The sequence below is a fragment of the Camelus dromedarius genome, chromosome 26 (genome assembly GCF_036321535.1).
Source record: "Camelus dromedarius isolate mCamDro1 chromosome 26, mCamDro1.pat, whole genome shotgun sequence".
NCBI classification, from domain to species: domain Eukaryota; kingdom Metazoa; phylum Chordata; class Mammalia; order Artiodactyla; family Camelidae; genus Camelus; species Camelus dromedarius.
The window spans coordinates 2,158,755-2,176,126 of NC_087461.1; the positions used below are offsets into that span (position 1 = coordinate 2,158,755).

Here is a 17,372-nt window from a genome sequence, read left to right on the forward strand (position 1 = left end):
TTTAGGAAGCTGGCCTGGCTTGGGTGAGCTGGGTGAAGGGGACTTTGGGGAGCGCTGGCCCAAGACTCAGCCAAGAGGCCATGGCAGGAACCTGAACTCTGAGGACTAAGAAGAGGATGAGGCTGCAAAATCAGGCAGAGTGATGCACCATGCGCCCCTGGGTGCAAAGCTTGGTTCACGTGTATGTGGGAAGTCCACACAGCCAGGTCCTGGAACTCCCAGGGGAAAAAGGAGTTACTTTATTTTCCCCCCAATTCCCCTCCTCCTTGTTGCATGAATCTTTTCTCAGTGTAAGCTCCACTGGGAAGGGCCTTGGGCAACCCCCAGGCTCTCAGGGAATGGAGAATTAGTTACAAGGCACCCAAGACCCTATCTTTGATTGTTGACACTGCTTTTTCACTATGAAAAGCCATAGAAGAGCAGCGACGGAGCAACAGTGGAGGAACGTAAGAATGCTCACCAAATAGGAATGTAATTTTAATGAAGTTTGATCGTTAGGAGTGACACTTTATCACAGAAACTCCAAGCTCTCTTGCATTTCATCTGGGGAAGTAATAAAAAGTATCCTATTTGACCAAGAGCCATTGTAATCCATGGAAGTAGGCGTCCATCACACATCTGCAAAGCCTGAACTATAAGCAGCGTGTACACCTGGGAGGGAGGAAAACAGACGCTTTTCCTGGGTATTGTTTCATGGGGTTGGATTACAGTTTCAAAACGTGTGTGTCCCATTATTAGCACGATGTTCTATGCTTACACCCGCGTAAATATTTTCGCAAGATAATATTTAATGATAAAGGTATTTTGCTCGCTAGCCTTTTCCCTGTCAACAACTGGAAACTGACCTCTAACTTGGCCAAAGCTGAACAAACAGTGGAGGTGGGTATTTGCATCTGTCGCTTCTAAAACGCCTTCCTTTTAAATCTGGTGTGAAAGAGGGCTTCCTCTACTCAAAAAAAAGAAAGAAAGAAAAGAAAAAAAGTGCACCAAAACAAAAGCTCCTTCTTCTTATCCTATTATTCTTTCTTCTTCTTCTTTTTTTTTTCCTTTTCCGTTTTTGAAATGTCCCTTAGACCAGCAGAAAGCTGAGTCTTTTCTGGAAGCAGAATCATTGGCGTTGATGAACAGAGTAACATTTGCATTAACTCCTCTCCTACCCACACTGTTAAAGGTGAAATTCACCACGTGTAGAATTGTGCCACGTGATCATAGAGGATCTGAATTTTCAACCTTTCCTCACTACCTCATCTCCCCAACAGCATCTAGGGCAGCGATGCTCTAACAGATGCATGTTCCTGTGTTCTGCTGAACTGCGTGGGAAACAGCCCCCTGTCTGCATCAGGCAGAATATTATATTCTCACAGTATGGTTCAGCGAGAGTCAGGACCCCTCTCGTGCCATCGCGATATTGCCACAACTTTCCTAAAAGTCCCTTCCCTTCTCTAGGCCTCAGTTTCCTCTCAGTCAAACAAGGAGTCCGGAATGACATCATTTTGACGTTCGGCGAGTTTATGAAACACCAGAGGCAGCAACTGGTGGCAGAAGTTCTGCAGGAGACTTCGCTGGTGTAGACTTAGAACATCCAGGCTGTTCTAAGAGGTAATGTTCCGCCCTCATCTGACCGCACAATGTTATGGAATAAAATACGAAGCCCAGAGTCCAGCGTGGACTCTCAACTCCAACTGGGTGCCGGCCGGCCTGTGTGGTGCTGAGTAAGGAACCTGGGGGAGGCCGGTGGCCATGCCTAACGTTTGTTTTATAAACGCTGCACAACCCCACTGTTACAGCTCCGTCTCCGCCCTGAGACATCCGCTGTGGGCAGCCTTGGTGGTTGGGTTCAGTCTGTTTATGGGGACTGAGCTGCAAAGGTGGGATATAAATCCAAGTCCACATGCTGTGGAGAAATCAATGTTTCCAAAGTGGCTCAAGGACTATTTTTAAAGTCACAGCTAATGATTTACCGTCTGATGCCCTGGGGCTTGCCTGGGTCTAAAAATAGTTGTTCCTGAGCTTTGGGACAGAGTCAGGGGACCCAGCTGGGAGCAGTGAGGAGACAGACCTGAACCACCAGGAAACACACAACAAAGGCAAATCCAGCCCCCCGGTATTTGCTTGTAATAGATAAATTTCACGGTTGATTTCCCATTAAATTTGCAAAGGTACTTTGAGGATAGCAATAAAATGGTAGCCAGACGGACCCATCGTTTGGGCTTAAGACTGAGTCCGAAACCGCATCACACCGCCTCCTTCATGGCAGCGCGGTGACACCGGAGAACAACTGAAGCAAACGGCCACTTAGGGCTGACAGCTGACCCTCAGCCCAGCTGGCAGCCCCTAGGCGGGGTCAGGCCCCCAAAGAAGGGGCCCGGCTCAGCCACACAGTCTTCACGTCCAGGCTTCTCACTTCGAACAGGTCGAGTCAGCGCTGAAGGAGACAAACAGGCTGGCCTTTCCTTCTCCCCAACGCAGGTCATCACTCCAGGGACTGGAAACAGCCCTCTGTCCAGGCCGCTGATAGCTGATACCTGCTTAGCAAAGGCGCTGGCACTGCTTTGCGCGACTCGGCTTGGAGCTTGAAGGAATGTTGGATTAACATATGTATGTGGAGAACTTTCTGTAGTGACTTAAATGTCTGGAAAGGGGAACTCAAGCCAGGTTTTCTCCTCCTTTTGCTATTCTTTGCTCCTTCTGGACACTTTCTACTTACATTATCATGTTTATCTGTCTATCTGTCACCTCTCTGTCGTGGGATGGAGGGATTACAGGCAGAGTTTTCAAGTTTCAGGTGGGTCACTTCACTTGCATTCCTGTTAGTATATTTGCAGGGGAGGACATAGCTCAGTGGGAGAGCGTGTGCTTAGCATGCGGGAGGTCCTGGGTTCAATCCCCAGGACCTCCATTAAAAAATAAATAGATAAATAAACCTAATTACCTCCCCCCAAAGAAAAAGATTTTAAAAATATAATACATATATTTAAAATTTGCAGATAAATGGAATGGTGTATTTAGCCTAAAACATACAGTGACTGTTTAATGCTTTGGGCAAGATTGAAGGTGAGGTGGTGGGAGAAAGAGAGAGAGAGCTGGAGACAGAACGGGGTGTTTGACTGACACAGCGGACTCAGGCTTTATCCTAGACCTGGGAGAGAACGCTTCCTGTGCGTCTACGATTTCCCCGTTTCCAACTGAGTGGGGACTGCAGGGTGTAGAGAAATCACATTTGGACACAGGAAACAGTTTCTGATAATGAAAACACATTCCTCCCCTCCTGCTCCCCACCCCGCAACATGGGAATCACCTCCTGGCAGCTCCGGATGGAGTCGGCTCCACGTCGCAGGGTCCTGTGGCTCCCGGGAGAGGGGTGCAGGCTCTGCCACATCGCTGAAGCCCAGTTCCTGGAGGAGGATTTTTCATTCTCTGAGATCAGCCATGAGAGCCAGGCTGCGGCACCTCCAGATGGGAAACACGGATTCCAAGCTTCTCGGTTTGTTTTCCTTCAAATGGAGGAAGAAATGGGGAAACACACTTGCATCATCAGAGTGTATGGGAGCAGAGCGTACGATGCCACATTGCTCGATTTTATGAGAAAACCCTGGGTCTGATGTTCAGTCTAAGCAGGGTGCCAAATGTGTTATGAGGTCTGGTCCAAGGCACAAATATAATTGACTGTGTAAACACCATGTCGGTGACAGGGAAATTTGTACTGTGAGTGGTATGCTGTGTCAAAGAGTTCTGAGTGGTGTACCTTGAAACGATATTACGGTAATCAGTTGTCACTGTAGAGGAGGACGTCTGGGGTATTGATTCTCTCATACAAGTGCAGGCTTTTCCACCGTAATGTATTCCCGTCGCGTTGTTCCTTGATTCTTATTAATCAATAATGAATTTGGTACAGAATGGTAAGAGAATTTTAGGAGTTATTTTAGAATGTATTTTTTCCCATTTAATTTACTCACAGTCTTTTTCATAAAAAAAATCCATTGTAAGAAAATATAGATGTAATAATAAAACTTTTCCTCACCTCACTTAAAAATAACACAGAATCTCTTACCTCAGTTTAGGCCTCATTTTAAAAGATTTAGAAATCTTAGAAATATTTCTTAAAAATTTTAGAAATACGTCCTCTTTAATTTGACCTCATCGTTTTACCCCTAATATGAAAAAAGCCCCATTCTAAATAGCCCCATTCTAACCAACCAAACAAACAAACAAACAGAAACAACAACAAAAAACACAAACCCACAACAGAGCACTCAGGCCGAGTTTAAGTAGAAATTGGAGTCTAAAAATTTCTCAAGGGTATATATCAGTGTGGTTTCAGATATGTGTTCAATTGGAAGGAGGCAGAAATCAGCCCAGAAATTGTATGTGTAAGGCAGGATCTGGGAGAGAAATTACTATACTATACTACAAGTTGATACTATAAATCTGCACTGAACGAAAACAACCACTAGAAATGAAGGAGGAATTGTAGTCAAAAGGGAACAGGTGGTTGGAGGAATTCCTGCTCAGCCCCCAGGACTTAGGGAGGACAGGAGGGGCTCGGTTTCCGGCTGGGCCACGGGCCGTCAGGTCAGTCCTGCTCTGGGGGAATGGGTGCTGTCCAGAGGTCTGAAACGGGAGCATCTATAGCAGACCCGTGGTGTGTAAAGGTGCCAGCGCACACTTTTATCGATACGCACCTCATCATTCAGTAGGTCTCATGACCTCTTACGCAGATGGTCTGTGTAATAAAAACCATGTTGAGGACTTGAGAAAACCATCCTATTTTAAAATCAATTTCTTTTAAGGATTTTTCTTCTAGATATTCTGAAGGAAGAAGCCTGCTGGTACTGGCACAGCCTAGGAAAGATTAGTAAACAAATCTAGATTTTTTTTTTCCCCAAAAGAGAAGAAGAAAAACAAGTTTGAAGACTTAGAACAAATGCCATGCAATATTATGAGATCCTGGGTAAGACTGGACCTTTGATGAGCAGCGTTCTGGGAGATCTGGAACAGGCGTCAGCCCTGGAGCCTGATGGAAAGTCAGAGAATCTCTTACCTGGTTTCGGGGAAGAGGAGGGAAAACTTGCTGAGCTCTGAGACGGCTGCTCGGGACGAGTGGTGAGTAAAGATGGAAGAGGACAGTCTGATTTCCTCCTGTCAAACAAGCAACTGTTGGACTATTTGCCATCAACACATTCTATGTTTCAGATGAAGAAATGGGACCTCAAGAATAAAATTGTCCTGAAAGCTTTAAACCAGTGGTTCTCATCTAGGGGTGATTTGGGCCCTTCCTCTTGCTGCCCCTAGCAGGGCAGTATCTGGACACGTCTTGGTGGTCACAGTGGAGGGTGGGGGTGCTTCTGGCATCAAGTGGGTTGGAGCTAGGGATGTGACAGATCTCCCTACAGGACGCCCCCCCCCCCCCAGTTACATGGGCCAAAATGTCAAGACGGTGGAAACACAGTCTAAACTGTTGGGAAAGAAAGAGATCTTAAATTTACAGTCACATATGATCTGTATGTACGTGAGAACTATCTTGATGGTCACTGATGCAAATGTTTACAGGTTTATACCCGTGTGCACACGTAGATGAGTATGAAGGGGAAGGGCCCTGCTGGGTCAGAGGGCTGACCGTGTTGACCCGCCGGGGCAGGAGCGGCGGAGTACGGTCAGTGCCTGTCCTTGTGGCCTCGGACAGCCCTCCGGGCCTCAGTTCCCTCCTCTGTAACAGCGTCATATCAATAATGTCTACTTCCGCGTTTCCAAGAGTGCTAAATACAATGAAACACCGACCTTCGTGTCTTGTGCATGATAATCCCTGGATGAACATCCGCTCTTGTTTTGTGGTTTTGGGGCATTGTACCTGAGTTATTACATGGACATGAATCTAAACTCGGGGAGACTCACAAAAATCATGTATTACCATGGGATCTTCGGGGCTGATCAGAATAAGTCCATAAAATCAAATACAATTCTACTAGATCTCCTATTGTTCCCAGCCTCGTCGGGGATTGGAGAGGGAGCCGAGGCGGTCCCTGTTGGTCGCATCCCAACTGGAGGAGGCAGGAGGGGCTATGAGATCAACCCCCCACCTCGCGGGATGATGCACCTCACGTCATAACAGACTGTGAGGTTTGCAGGGAGGACAGCCTGAGAGCTAGCAGAGCGATCGCTAAACCCCTGTTCACCCAGAGGTAAGCCCCTTCTTAAGTGCTTCCAGGGACGGGGAACTCACTTCCATAAGACGTCATCTCACCAGTTCTCCCAGCAGAGTTGAAAATTTCAGAATGGCCTTGCCGAGCTTTCTGGGCTGAGATTTCTGCAAGAATGTTCCAAGAACCTAACTAATCGTCCTGGCCAGCTGAGTCACTGGCTGTGATCAGGAGGCACCTTCTCGCCCACAGAGTAGAAGGACGGGATGAGACTGTTGGAGCCACAGACCTTCCCCTCGCTGTCTGTCTGGACTGGGACCTATGGCCGCTGACTCAGCTGAGACTTGCCCAAGAAGTGTTGTGTGAGCTCGGATACCTGGCTGCTGGGTGACTCAGTGGCGCAACTGGCAGACGTAAGTGTCTGAATTTTCCCATGGAAGGGGGTCGGGGCAGTGGGCTCGCTTACCTGCATTCACTGCTGTAGAAGAATTTAAGGGGAGAGTTTATTTCCCCCAGGACTCTAGACAACTTCCCCACTGGAGAGGCTCCCAAAAGAGCAGCCATGCAAAGACGCCACTAACGTAACAGAAATGATCCAGTCTTGCACGACAGTCCCGCTTTGCTTCCTGACTGAGCAGAAGTCACAGATCGAACGACAAAAGAGTCTCACGAAGAGCCCGGGAACCGCTGTGCTGGGGTCCTTCTGGGTCTGTTTGCCTGCTGCACCTCTAAGTTTTGCTCCTTAGGCAGAAAGACAAACAGACGGGTGGACGCCTGTGCCAGCCTGTCCTGCAGGCCCAGGCCCTCCCCCCGAGGCAGCCGTCAGTGTCTCCCCAGGAGGCACGTGGAGCAGGGGGTCTGCAGCTCCCGGACAGTCACAGTCCCTCATTCTCCTGGAGATTTGTTCTTAAACGCCAACACTGTCCTTGGCAGAGGAGGTGTCGGTGGGGTAGGGGGAGCCTCTCAGTTACACAGAAGCAGACCTTGGGTTTTCATAAAGGAAAGCCTGGCACAGGTTTCCACCTCTACAGCGGAAGGGGGTCTGGAAGAACAGCAGGGCAGAAACTCTTAGCAAAGAGCAAACACTGAATTAGACAAGAAAGGTGCAGAAACAGAGAAGCGAGTATCACCTGTTGTAAGCGCTGCCCCTGGCCTTGGCCTGTGTCCTCGCCTGGGACGTCGTTTTCCTGAAGGGGACCTAAAAGTGACAGCTGCCCTTGGTCAGGGGGCTAACGGCCACGCGCATTCACGTCTGCAGAGCCGAAGTCTTATTCCGCACAGAGTGGGGACACGCCCTTCTTCTTTTCTAATTTTGAAGTTGAAATCCCATGTTGAGTGAACAAGCATTTTAAATTTTTCCTACGAGAGAAGTTTTCCCTAAAAAGGAGGACGGGATTCTCTAATGGGTAACAGAAGACCCATTTACTAAAAGACATGTGCAGCAGGCGCCACGCGCACCTGACGTGCAGGTAACTAAACTCTGTTGGTCCCGGAAGGTAGGAGAAGCTTCCCGCCCTCGCAGGGAGAGCCTTCGGGTCTGTGGGAGCGACACTGGTCCTCCCCCTCCCCCAGCACCTTCCCCATCACAGTGGCGCTGATTCCCAGCTCGGAGCACACCCAAGAAAGAGCAGAACCCTGAGGGGACCCGGGAGTAAAGGACACACAGCGAGAGGGAGAGGTCTGTGGGCCTAGGAAAACAGTCAGTGAGGAAGACGTTTATCACTGTGGTGTCCCCAGGCTGCTTCCTCCTGATGGGGGTGTTAGGGCCAGGTGTGACCTGGGAGGAAAAGGGGGCTCTTGCTTCCTCTGCACCTGCTCCCTGCGCTGGGGAGCTCTGTGCATCTCCGTCCCCCCCATCCGAGGAAGGCTGGGTGAAAGCTGGGTGGCTCCGGGGTCCTCTGGGTGCTGGGGCCCCCTGTACCCCCTCTTTCCTTTCCCTAGGATCAGGCCCAGGATGCACCATATAGCCTTGAGGTGGATTCGAGAGGCAAACCTCAGGCAGAACGGGGCTCAGTGGCCAGATAACAGAACTCACATTTTCTGGATTTTCCCCTGGTCCATCCCCAAGATGAGATAATTGAGACACTGTGTTCTTAAAAAAATAAAAGGGGCATTTTGCTTGCTTTTTCTAATGTGTGCTAGGTGATTCTCAGAATGCCCTCGAGCGATGTGTCCTCCAAAACCTGCGACATGTTGAAGGCTAGGGGACTTAGTTAATTGTGACGTGACAGTAAGAGTGTGACCAGCACAGTCAGGGAGCCCCCAGGCCCCCATCTCTCCATCTCTGGGTTCACAGGACTTTTCTTACAAACTGGTTTTCTGCTCAAGGAATTTGAGCTTAATTTCTAGCGTTAAGGAGAATACTGAAGACTGGTAATAACCCATTCCTTCTTTCTCAAAGTGCACAAAAATATGCCATTTCTTTTTCTCTTCTTTTCTTTCTTTCTTTTTGTGTACATTGAGGAGTCAGAATCTGCCTAATATTTAGAATGAATAGAAGTTGAAGTTTTAATCTCTAAGCCAAAGGCCTCAGGTAACTTTCAAGTTCCCCCGAATCTTCTGATGTTCGCTCTGGTACAAAACCATAGTTCCACGTGCAGATGAAATGGCATTTTCTCCCCTTGTCGACTTCTGCATTTGGTATCACGTCTTCGGTTACATGCATGGCTGTGGGAGTCCACACGGGCCCTCTTTCCACGCACCCCAGCATCAGAGCGCTCACGTCCACATTGGGAAGGGGCCCCCTGACGTGAACCAGAGCCCCCCCAGCCCCGTGCAGGTAGAAGCCGCGGACTGGGCCCTGCTCATCCGAGGGCCGATCCAGACCCCGTAGGAACACAGAGAAGCTGCTCTCAGCGATACAGGAAATGAAAGACGGAACCAATGGTTTCAACCAAGCAAGAGCAGAACTGAAAGTCTGTAAATAAAAATTACAGACCCTGAATCACAACTTTCTCTCTGCAAAGGCCGTATAAAAACATGCAATTCTGTAAGAGGCCTGCCTTTTTTCCAAGACCTCTGAAGTCATCTTGACTTCTGTCTCTTGATTAAGGTTTGACTCCAAAAGCTATAAAACAGTGAGGGCACCTCACCTCCCTGCTCCGCATGTAAAGCACCAGGAAGGTATTTCCCCACCAGAGATCCCACTTGGGGGCCTCCATCCCACCTGACCTGACTCTGCTCACCTGGCGCTTCTCAGCTGGTGTACTTGAGGAAGCAGCGGAGCATCTCAAATACTAACTTTCTGTTTCATTTCTAAGCCAAACACTTGGGGCTTAAAAAAAAAAAAGTGTATGATGATAAAGCCCCATTGACTCTGTGGAGAGGAGTGTTAGGCAAAAAAATAAATCGGACAAATTTATTTAAAAATTAAAGACTGAATGAGCTGCCAAAAAGATTGTAAGCCAAGGTGATTTGTGCGACATCCCAGCCCCAGCCGTTTAAGCCCTTCATCCTTTGTGTTCTTGCTTGTGACTTACTGAATCTGCAGCTCGAAAACAGGACAGACACGCAAACACCTTTTGGCAATTCCTTGAGTGTCCGAGTTTTGCTCCAAACGCATTCTGTGGAGTGTTAGGAGGCAAAATGCGTATGTTTTTCTGCACTTTGGAAAAAGAGACACTGACCGTGAGCAGCCTGTAGAATTCCCTTGAATGCTAATGATCGTGCTCCAAGTCCTGATGCATTACACCTCCTCCAGCGTTTAGAGCTCCTACTTGCGACCCACACAGGACCCCTTTCCACCAGTCTGCTCATGCGAAGTGACACCTAAGTTAAAATTGGCTTGTTTGTATTTCTCTGCATTTAGAACACAGCAAATAGAAGGGCTTCAACTGAGAAGCAATCTGCAAACCCAGGCTCCCGCGTCATGCACGCACCACGCCAATATACTTTCATAAGCATTCAGCGCCTGTTGGACCTATGAGCCCTGAGGCGACACCACCCTTCAATTTGTAGATTTTATTACTTTTACTGGGAGGTTCCTGAGGGCAAGTGCGTTCCTTCGAGTTTGTCCTCAGTGTCCTTCTCGCCTTAGCAGAGACACTTGCAGTCAGATGGCTGAAGCCTGAGAATTCTTAGGCAGGACACAAACTGCCTGGAGAATAAGGATGCTGAGAGTTTCTTCATTGGATTAACTACGTGGATAAGATAACATTCGTGAATGTTACGTAAACTAATATAAAATTACCCAAAAAGCGAATTATCTTGAAAACAAATGATTCTGGGCAACAATCATCAGTCGGATCGCCACATCCCCCCGGTCTCCTCCGTGTCTACAGTGCGTCGCCCCACTTGATTCCAAAGCGCTGAGCTGAACCCACGACCCCGGGGCCTCGAGACGCACCGGTCCTGCTCCACTGTTTCTAGCAAACTTGCCCTCTCTGCTTACCAGCCTCCTAGACAGTCTTTTCCTGACCATTCCTTTCTTTGCCCCCAGAAAAGTTAAATTCTCTACATTTGAAAGAAAAGGAAATTAATATTTGCTTAATGCCCACTTCAGAGAATTCTCACCGAGTTTTGCGAGGAAGGTATCATCCTTTTTTCACAGATGTTGCACCAAAGGCTCAGAGAGGTTGAGTGACTCACCCACAGTGACACAGCTCAGACATGGCAGTCAGAACTCAGTTCTCAAATCCACCTGGTCCTATTGTCCCACGGCTCCTCCCAGGGTGTAAGTCACCACCCAACAATCCAGTTTTATGAGGACACACCTCACACCTCTGCAGGGAGTCTCACCCGGCTCCTTCCTTTCTCAGTAAGGTTAGGGGCGTGGTCCCTCTGGGACACATGCCCAGGAGATTAAGTCCTGTGAAAGGCGTCAGGCTGCCTTCCAGGCCTGATAGAAATTCCCAGAACAGGTCTGAATGGGCAAGGAAAGTACAGATTCTTGCTTGACGGCTGCACCCCAGGTGCCCCTCTCCTCCTGACTCACGGGCCGTCTGGGTGCCAGCCCAGGAGAACTGAGTCACGGCCGCCCTCCTCCGCCTTGTGCGCAGAGCCGCTCCCCGAGGGAGGCCTCCCCCCCGGGAGCCTGAGTGCACCCCGATCATCCCGTGGTGCCGGGCGGGCCCAGGCAGGGGAGCCAAATGAAGGTCTGGATGACGGTCTGGTGTCGGTGACGCTGGTGTGCTCCAGCCATTGTGAAACAGGGACAGTCATTCCTGCTCTCACGAGATTTGGGGGACAGTCCAGTGAGACAGCATTCAGGACGCAACGTGGGTTTCGGGGGGACAGAGCGGTCAGTCTGTACCAGGCATAAAGTCTAAAGAGTAAGTCGGAGTCTGCAAGTGCACGCTGCTTAGGGTGCGGGCTGCAGCTGCCGCAGCCCCTTCTCCAGCCCCGTCCGCGGCTTGCCCCCCAGGCCACAGAGGCTGTAAAGCTGTGGCCCCGCAGGAAGCAGGCGGGACGGGGAGCGGAGGGCCTGGGCACCAGTCTCAGCCTCTCTGACACTCGCGTACGGTCTTGCTACATGAGGTTTAATAGCGTTTGTATTTCAGACTCAGGGCACCACGCACGGGGAATGACAGGTGAGAGGAGGACGCTGTCGTGCTGGGCCTGGTCCAGGCTAAGGCTGTGCTCCGTGGGATCATGCACCACGTGGCAAGACCTCAGCTCCATGTGTGTAAGATATGATGTCCCCACTCAGGGCTGAATGGGGAACTGAGGCAGGATGTGCTGCCTGCTGCCGAGGGGTGAAGTCCTCCCTCCAGGCTCTGCACCCAGGGCTCCAAAGTGATGGAGCCAGTGGGGGACCCCAGTGGGGACCGACAAGCACAATTATTTGCTGCTAAAGTGTCCTGACAGAGTATTTCCCTGGACCAGGTCCCAAAAATCAGTTGAATGGAAAAGAGTTGCTAAAAGGAAAAATTGCAGGTGAGAAAAGTTTCTATCCAAGGGTTTGAGACAGAAGCAACCTGCCTCTAAGAGAAAAGCGGGTGATGCCTGGTTTCCTGTGGGCCTCCCGGCCCCGGGATGACACCGGGATGTATGCCCGGCTCCTCTATTCAGTCCTCTCAGCGCCGCCTGAGGGGCTCCCATCGCTGAGGGAAGAGCAGACTCAGAGCTTCGGCCACCTGCCCAGGCCACAGGGACGCACGAGGGAGGGGTCCAAACTCGGCTTTCTCATTTCACCCGCCGAGCAGTGTTACTTCTGACTGGAAAAAGATTATATGCACTTGGTCGTGCCTGCTTGCAGCGGACACAGGAGAAGCAGGACAGCTCAGTCACCCGCTTGACCTTCAAGGCAGAGACGGCCACTTTGACTGAAAGCAGCAAAAAACCACCAACCACAAATGGCAGGTTGTGAAAAAGGAGGTTTGGGATTCGTCGACATTTTAACTGGTCATCTGGGAACACCCGATTAATTCCTCCTGTGCGAAAGACTCGTGTCCAGAATTAAAAAGACTTTATATTCGATTTAGGAGTAATAGATCAAAACACTTGACTCTCTTTTTTCCTTTTTTTTTGGTGGGGGGGTGGCGTGGTAATCAGGTTATTTATTTATTTTAATGGAGGTACTGGGGTTGGAACCCAGGACCTCACGTGTGCTAAGCATGTGCTCTGCCACTGAGCTATACCCTCCCCTTCAGAACACTTGATTATTTAAACTGTAATGACAATTCCAGAAATGGGTTTTAATTCAGTTTCACTTTCATTTCCCCGAGTAGCTCCGTTCAGAGGGACGTGGCCCTTCCTGGAGCATTCAGTGCACTTGCAGAAGGAAGACGTCCTTTAAAAACAGACACCAGTGGAGATGGTTCTCACTGAACTGTGCCGTGCAGACCGAGCTTATAGGCGTACGGATTGCCCTAATCACTTTCCTCCGAGACTTGGCCTCGGTTTCCCCAACACTGGGCCGTGCGCAGCTGAGCCCTGCGGGTGCTGAGAAGGTGAGGCGGCCCTAGCAGAAGACAGCGGGCCTGCAGGTGACTTCTGCCCACACCTCGTGCAGGGCCCTGAGACTTCTGTGGCGCCGGGTCGAGATGTTAGTAGCCAGCTCAACAAAGCCTCTGTGACAGTGGGAAGGGGTGGGTTGGTGTTGTTTCTGCCTCTGCCCCTCACCAACGGTGTCAGTTACTTGCCTGGGCCTCCGGTTTGTTCTCTGCAAAACGAGAATGCGGGGGGCCACCCTGCTCGCTGCCGGGTGCCTGAGCGCGTGAGCGCTGTCCTCGCGCACTGGGCTATGTCCCCCGGAGCGGTGGCCTGCGCCAGATCAACCCTGGGCTTATTTGTCAAAGCCAATGGCCAGTGAGGCTATTTCACAAGCAAATAATAGCACTGACATCAAAACCAAACCAAACCTCTGCAAATACGTGGTATTTTATTTCCACTAAGGACAATCAGGGCGTACAACGCATGTTCCTGGCAGTTATGCACATCAAAAAATGTGTGGTGAAAGTAAGAAACAAGCAAACAAACAAGGACCAGTTAACCAAAAACAAGGCAAAATAAAGAAAATAAACCACGTGTATCTGAAGGCAAGCACAGGAGCGCTAACTGGACGCCCAATTAAAGTGGCTTCTAGTGTCTAGGCTGATACTTGGCGATGCACAGGGCGTTCGAGCACAGAATCCATTGCATTAGAAAGAATGCGCCAAGTTAAATAATAAAGAAGATAGATAGATAAGTAAATAAAAAAACAAAAAGGAGGGCCCGATGAGACACTGGTTCATGGGACAACTGAGCACAGTCCACCTGGCTCGGGAGGGTTGGACAGTCCTCGGGGTTTACAGCCGCTTGTGAAAACGGCAGTAACCACCGGGACTTCTGGGTTCTTTGTCACTTGTCAAAAACAGCGGAATCAACTCATTGAGTCTGTTGGTCAGTTGAGTTCTGCCATTGGTCAGAGCGTTCACAGCTTTCGACAGGAAAGTCTTTTACTCAAAGACTTGCAGAACTTCCTTCCTGTGAGATTTCGGTAACACAGCACGCATTTCAAGAGGAAGCTGCTTTATTGCTCATAAAAATGCAGATAAAGCCTAAGCGTGTCCTGCACTGCATCTACTGGAAAATCGTTCTGCGGAAACTGAACGTGACTGAACTTTTCCTCGTGCTATTTTTTCAATTCTATTTTTAGACAAATTTGACGGGAAGACAGACATTATTTTCCTGATGGAGAAATAAATACCCACACACAAAGATAATGAGGACTCACTACTGACCCTGACATACGTCTGATTTGCCAACAGTCTTCAAAGGATTCCCATTCTTCCTGCTTTGGAAGCGAGCAAAATAAAGCTTAAAGGGTTTAAGCCAGGAATGAGCGATTCCTCTACTTGTGAGTTGCATGTGGGAAGTTCTCCATCGCTTCCCCAGAACACGACGGGCTAAATGCCCAGTGTTTGCAAATGTAATTAGTAGAATTCCCTTAAAAAAAAAAAAGTCCTAGTTTGGGCTCCTGTTAAAAGTGTCCAAAGAAAGTCACAACTTAAAGAAAATGCCCCAGCGGGTTAGATGTTCTTGTACAGCTGGTCTGACTTCCGGATGCCACTCAGGCTGGTCACCGGAACACACGCATCCTTAAAAGACAACATTCCTCGGGAGGAGGGTGGAGCTCAGTGGCAGAGCGTGTGCTTAGCATGCACGAGGCCCTGGGTTCAATCCCTGGTACCTCCATTAAAAAAATAAATATATGAACCTAATTACCTCCCCCTCCTAAAAAAATTAAATACTAAAAAAAAAGGCAATGCTCCTTATTACCTGAGTTCAGGAAGCTCAGTGGGTGGGTCCTGACTGATTAACAATGAGCCACAAGCCGCCTGCATACCTTCCTCTCTTAAACCCTGTGAAGATTTCTGGTCAGAAGAGGACCAAACCCGTTCCCGCACTTCCCGCCTCCTGACACAGGACAGTGCGGCATCCCCAGCTGGAGGAGCCAGGAGACGGGGGCAGGTCCCCGGGGGCCATCCTCACGAGCTGCTATCCCCTCCACAGAGGCTTCCTTTATTGGCCTCACTGCACCTCTATTCAGATCATTCAGACCCTGGGACCCTGCAGGGGCGACCTCACCGCCGCCGGACCTCCGAGGCCGCAGGAGCTCCTGGTGCCTGATCTCAGACAAGGACAGACAGACACTGAAAATCGCATCATTATGGTTCAGCATTTCTGCAGTTTGTAGTGAACGTTGATGTTCTCTCTCGCTAACTTTAATGAGATGATTTATAGCCCTGAATGTTGTCCAAAGGCAGTGTTACCAGGAAGAGTTAAATCTTTACAGTCAAGGTGGGGAGGGCACAGCTCTGTGGTAGAGCGTGTGCTTAGCGGGCACGAGGTCCTGGGCTTGGTCCCCGGCACCTCCGTTAAGCAAATGCTAATAATAAGTAAATAAATAGACCTAGTGACCCCCCCCCCAAAAAAAAACATCTTTACAGTTAAAGTGCACACACACACCTCTGTCGGTGAGTTAGCTTGCTCTGACTTTTGAGCTTGTGAATAAATGACCGATTTTGGGGAGGATGGCAAACTGTGCAGGTGAAGGTGGGGTGACAGTGAAGACTTTCCCCAATTCCTGTCTGAAAGGGAAGGTAGGACACACGGGTTTACTGCTATTGAGTGCCACCACTTTCCTGTCTCCTCACCAAGGCAAACAGCAGAATGACGCCCGGTCTACGCCGTCCGCTTTTCCAGCGAGTTAATTGATAAAGCCAGTGCCCGTCATCACCTCTCTAGCACATCTGGAGGGAAGTCTTGCACAACCACAAGGAAACGTGGTCACATGAAACTTTAGAAATCTGCTTCGTCCATGCATGCAAGTCACCCCTACGCGTGCCTGGGTATCAAGTAAGTACAAAGCCTCAGGAGATGCTGATTTGTGTGGTGTGGTGCACAGGGACCTTCATCTAAGTAGCTAAGCCTTTTGAAAGTTAGTCATTGTTTGTTCATGGCAGCTTTGGATTGGGGCTCCTAATTTAAGAAACAGTTTCAGATCATATGATATCTTTTTTTCTGTTTTTTCTTTTTTGGCACAGTTATGTAAAGGGAAGTCAGCGCAAGGCTTAGCAACACGCGTTTGGAGACACTCACAGTGACGACGGGCATTCTCGTTAAATCTGCCTTTTATTGAAAATTCTGCAGTGACTGCACAGCTCAGCATGGCTCCTATCGGGACATGTGGTGCCCAGATTCCTTCTCTTCTTTGTCTCTTTTCCTTCACAGAATTCTCATTAAAATTACTTAGAGTGAAACAGAGAGACCCTGTTATAAAATAAATCCAGTTAAATACACTTTGTTGTATTGGCTCATTTGCATGATGCATGGACCTCGTCTTCCTCTCTTTGTGTCTTAACTACGTACATTAGGTGATGCTTGCCAATTAATGATGCAGGATGTCTCATCCCCAATTGCTTTCTCTGTCTTCTTAAACATTAAAAATAAATACACGCCATCTGTCTCATATCTTGAAAGCAATTCAAAATGGTTACTTTTGTTTGTTTAGGATTACAGCACAGTTTATAGCTTTAGTGCTTCCGAATTATAAGAAAGTTCGGTCTCCATTTCATGAATGTAACTTCATTTTAAGGTGAATCCAACAGAAGGAATAGAATGCTCTCGAGTGAACTTGCGTGAGACAGAAAGCCCTGTCGGGTGGTGGGTAAAACCTTGGTCTTTGGCACTGAGAGGCCCAGACTGGACTCTGAGCCTGCGGCTTTCCCGCTGAGCCACCTCGGGAAAGCAACTTAACTTCTGAAGCCTCAGTATTTCTTACCTGTGGAATGGGGAGAACACCTACCGTGTGGCGCACACTGGGAAGTATATATAAACACACACACACAGGTGTGTAAAAAGTTGCCTATGCAACTCCTAGTCAAGGCACAAGAAGTGGTAGCTGTTGTCTCCATTGTCATCCAGTTTGGGGAAGGGAACAATTCAGGTTGAGATAGAGGGTTGTTAAAAAATAGCTCACGGTGGCATAAGGTTAAAACCTAAGAGGGGAGTTACATATGAAAGCTGTGTTCTTTCTCCATAGCAATTAAACTATAGAAGTAAACAACCCCACCCCCATGGCCTCCAACGCCCTCCGGGCACACATGTCCGCCGGGGAGTGTGGCACATGATCGTGGTCGGGAGAACTTGAGAGCCTTTGGATCCACAAGGTCTACCATGGCACTTTCCAGAGAGCTTTTTTTTTTTTTTTTTAATAAAAAAAATGGTATGTTATAAAGCACCAAATGCTTAAATAACTTAGCTATAATTAAAGGGGCAAGGGGCAATTGAGAAAGTCCTGCTTTCCATTCT

The 17,372-nt window shown here is 48.9% G+C and overlaps 2 long non-coding RNA genes across 2 annotated transcripts; one reads left to right on the forward strand and one right to left on the reverse strand.

The window, feature by feature from the left end:
• Positions 1-464: 464 nt before the first annotated feature.
• Positions 465-9,347, reverse strand: LOC135319377 (uncharacterized). The gene is made up of 8 exons (XR_010377908.1): positions 9,323-9,347; positions 7,268-9,054; positions 6,604-7,179; positions 5,042-5,139; positions 4,683-4,842; positions 3,746-3,866; positions 3,299-3,494; positions 465-2,807 (listed from the first exon to the last, which is right to left on the reverse strand). It is a non-coding gene; the product is annotated as an uncharacterized LOC135319377 (long non-coding RNA).
• A 6,377-nt stretch (positions 9,348-15,724) lies between these two features.
• Positions 15,725-16,360, forward strand: LOC135319346 (uncharacterized). The gene is made up of 2 exons (XR_010377867.1): positions 15,725-15,917; positions 16,106-16,360. It is a non-coding gene; the product is annotated as an uncharacterized LOC135319346 (long non-coding RNA).
• The last annotated feature ends 1,012 nt before the right edge of the window (positions 16,361-17,372 follow it).